General features: G+C 40.5%; 1 protein-coding gene across 1 annotated transcript in view; it reads right to left on the bottom strand.

Moving 5' to 3' along the window:
* LOC107687934 (ral GTPase-activating protein subunit alpha-2-like) overlaps nt 1–4340 on the bottom strand; it is a 202091-nt gene that overhangs the window by 3120 nt on the left and 194631 nt on the right. The gene's annotated exons all lie outside the window — the stretch shown is intronic.

Here is a 4340-nt window from a genome sequence, read left to right as displayed (position 1 = left end):
TGGTCCTCATTCCCATTGGCTCCCTGCAGCAATCCAAACAAAAGCATAAGTGACAAAGACATTTTCCAGTAGGGCAGGTGTTAGTGTCAGATGTGGCCTCAGGCAAACAGACACACGCCAAAGGACAAAGCAACAGGAGAAAAGAGGGGAAAAAGAGAGAGAATAAAGCAGAGACATGCAGGAGAGGAGGATGGCGACCCATTCATGCTGCTACTGTGTTACAATTACTCCGCCGGCATCCATAATCAGAGCGCGCTCAGAACAGCCAGCCCCAATGCAGCTCTGCCTCGGTGTTCCTTTAAAAGCTCCGAGCAGACGCAGCTCATTAGTGGAAATAAAGAGGGGAAAGATGAGTAGACGAGCCGGGGAAAAGGGAGGGGTCTCTGTGACAGAACGCAAGCTCCGTTCAGACCGAGACTCTTACCTTCTGTTACTGTACTGACACCTGTAACTCACTTAATCTACAGAGGGAGAGAAGACAATAGAGCAACATGTAAGCTGCGCACCGTCACAGGTGTGTGTGTGTGTGACAGAGAGAATGAGAACGCTGCTGAAAATATGGCTGTTAGATGTTAATGCTGAGGGGTGAGGGAAGGACAACACAACAAAATGTTAACATACACAACATACAGCGATCATGACAGACTGTAGCTGTCAACACAAGCAGACGGTGAAACACATTTCTATTCACACTGGCCCACTTCGTCTTTGTGCTTTCTGATAATGAAAGAATGTTTAACACAGGAAACAGAACAGAAAAGCTGCAGGATGCAAAACACACAAACCTGTGATTTAACAGCTCTACTTCAAAAGGTTTTCACAATATGTGCATTAAACTTGTGTTATATAACTGAAATCTGAAATGACGTTGGCCCGTTAGAGCACGAGGCTCGATGTGAGGTTATTTCTGAACAAAGCTGATTGTTTGGTGTTTGCGCTGGAATAACGGGTGATGCAAGGTGATGATATATAAGTAACAAAACGTGATATTTTTTTTCTTTTGGTGAGAGTGTAAATGATATTTGTGAGGTGCTGCTGGCCTACAAACCTGTACATGTTTAATGAGACACACTAATCTGTTATATTTCAGAGAAACCCCTGTCTACCATCTGATATTAAACTAAATCATTGCCAATACTTTCAACTCAATTAGATGACTTACGCCCCATTCACACTGGGCGTCGGCGTCAACGCCTCTTGTTTACTTTGAATGGAGTGAAGTCAAGCATTGCCGAAATGAATTGTGGGTCCGTCGCTTCGGGTCCATTGCTTGCGGCAGAAGTTGAAAACTTTTCAACTTTTTAAGCGCCAACGCAGGCGTCAGCCAATCAGATCGCCTTATGCAAATGCCCTGGTGCAGACGCTAGCCAATCGCGTTCATGCAACACCAGAAAACTAATGTGATTGGCTGTTGTCACTATGACGGTCGCGTCAACACCAAGCTTCAGAAATGCCCTCCATCAAGCGTCGACGCTGACGCCCCGTGTGAATGCACCGTTAAAGGCACCAAACCCTGCATGTATACAACCACACATTTCTATGACCCTGACCTCAAAGCTCTCTTCCAAAACCTAGTGAGCTGTCTACATAGACAGCATTTGAAGGCTTTATATAGACATGCCTTCGACGACTGGCAGCAACATTAGTAGTATTTGAAATATAATAATAATGAAGTTCAAATGGAAAAAAAAAAAAAAAAAAATCGGTTTAATGCTTCCAAACTTTTCATTGGTAGTTTATATACCAAATCTAGAACTTTACAGTGACCTTTAATGGAATATATTCAAATTTGTGACTAACAGAATATAATCAAGGTTACAACATTTCATCCCAAACGACATATTAAGAATTTATATAATTATTTCCCATTTGGCCTTTTATATATTAGCCAATCGCGTTCATGCAACACCAGAAAACTAATGTGATTGGCTGTTGTCACTATGACGGTCGCGTCAACACCAAGCTTCAGAAATGCCCTCCATCAAGCGTCGACGCTGACGCCCCGTGTGAATGCACCGTTAAAGGCACCAAACCCTGCATGTATACAACCACACATTTCTATGACCCTGACCTCAAAGCTCTCTTCCAAAACCTAGTGAGCTGTCTACATAGACAGCATTTGAAGGCTTTATATAGACATGCCTTCGACGACTGGCAGCAACATTAGTAGTATTTGAAATATAATAATAATGAAGTATTACATGAATATTACAATTTAAAATACCAGTTTTCTATTGTATTATATTTTAAAATTTAATTCATTCCTGTGGTCAAAGCTGAATTTTCATCATCATTCATCATCATCTTCTTCTTATAATATTCGCATGTTGAAAACATTTGTGTTGCTTAACATTTGGAATATACTGTATGCAAATTGTGATTTTTTTTTCCAGATTCTTTGATGAATATAAAGTTCAAAAGAATAGCATTTATTTGAACTTTACTGTCACTTTTAATCAATTTAATGCATCCTTGCTGGGGGGTAGGGGACATCTTTCCATTCAGCTTAGAGAGTTGTCTTGGAAAGTAGTTGCTTATTTGGTAGCGAACTAGGTTTTGTAACAGAGGTAACGGTCCGCAATAGTGGAACCTTCATCATAAGCTCATCTGATATACTGTGCTACATTCCATAAGTGTAATATTTTTTAAAAAGAAGCTGTTTAAGAAAAAAAAACAAAAAACAAGGAGCAAAGTCAATGTGCTCTATTCACTGTCATAAAACAGGGAACATGCAGGCTGTACTGAAAAGGTGAGAAAGAGAGAGACAGAGACAGGTTTGTGGGCCACATGCCTAATGGAGGAAGCAGGCAGAAAAGTCTTACAGTCCAGCTTGGCCCAGAGGTAATCCACGTCCCAAACCATCCCTGGCCAACGTCTGCCTGCTGTCATGGGTGAGATGGTGGTGAAACATGGAGCAGCGTCATAGACTGTAACCCACACAACAGCTCAAGCCCTACTAGATGAGGTGCCCAGGGCCCCAGGCCTGTCTGAACTCTCATCTATGGGTCTGGAGCATGCATTAATGAGGGAATCTATGGCTCTGTTCCAAAACCCTGTGAGCTGCCTTCTTGTACCTGTCTATATAAAAAGTTATCTCCTAAAACCACTTTGTGCTGAAGCCACAGCAATGGCTTCACTATGTCTACACTGGAACTGTACCTCATGTCACGATTGTAAAATTAGGGAAATGGCTGAATTACTATGTATCCAGTTTATTTGCAAAGGAATTCCATTAACAATAAAATGGTTCTGAAGTACATCAACTATAGAAAACATTGGTCACATGACATTGTAATCGACACTTTACACTCTAAAAAATGCTGGGTTAAAAAGGGACAAACCCAGCTATTGGGTTGTTTTGACCCAGCGGTTGGGTTCAAAACAACCCAAACGCTGGGTCAAAACAACCCAATCGCTGGGTCAAAACATCCCAATAGCTGGGTTTGTCCCTTTTTAACCCAGCATTTTTTAGAGTGTAAGTGCAATTATAAAGTTATACTTACATAAGTTCTATATCTCAGAATCAAGAATCATCATAATGCTGTCTGGCTAGACAGCTCTCTAGGGAACATAGCTTGTATTTCATGTATGTATATGTAGAACAACTTCTTTCCAACCTAAGCCTGCATTTTATGGCTAAATTATTAATTAGTAAATAAATATAGGTTTCTGTAACACAAACCGAAGGAACAGAAAAAGAAAAGAAACAGGAATGACAACTGAGGTTAAGCACAAAAAAGAGTGAACATGAGAAGTTAATTAGAACAAAAGAGAGAGTGAGGCCAACAGAAGAAGAAAAAAGAGAGAACAAGCAGTTTTTGATGTGTTTGATGGAGGTACAAGAAAGCCTGAGATGCAAACGAAGAGAAAGCCAGAGAAATGGAGTTTGAAGTGTCTAATGGATGAGATTCTCATTCTCTCTGAGGTCAGTGGGCGAATCTGTGAGCTGCTCCCTATGCAGTCAACAGAGGTCACCACAATGATTTTCAACGCCCTTCTAGGAGATAAATGGGCGCCGCTAGAGAAATCAAAACTGTCAGAGCATCATTCTGCAAAATGATCTCAAAGAATGTGTCCTGAATAGTGCACTACACCGTCACTGCTGCATTCAGGGATTGGGTCAATTAACATCCACTCGCAGAACAAAGTCCACAAATTAAACAAAGAACAAATAATGTAAATAAACTCTACAAAATGCACTGCATGCCCAACCAAACAAAGAGAGATGGAAATGAAAAAAGACAACTGAACTAAAATAATTTTTTAATCTAAGAAAAAGATTTTTAGAATTAACGGTTTTTAGAATTATGATTGTAGTATGAGAAACAGGGTAATTACTG

Source organism: Sinocyclocheilus anshuiensis, unplaced genomic scaffold (genome assembly GCF_001515605.1).
Source record: "Sinocyclocheilus anshuiensis isolate Anshui unplaced genomic scaffold, SAMN03320099.WGS_v1.1 scaffold421, whole genome shotgun sequence".
NCBI lineage: Eukaryota > Metazoa > Chordata > Actinopteri > Cypriniformes > Cyprinidae > Sinocyclocheilus > Sinocyclocheilus anshuiensis.
The sequence above is the reverse complement of the archived record's forward strand: the minus strand, read 5'-3'. Positions and strand labels throughout refer to the sequence as shown.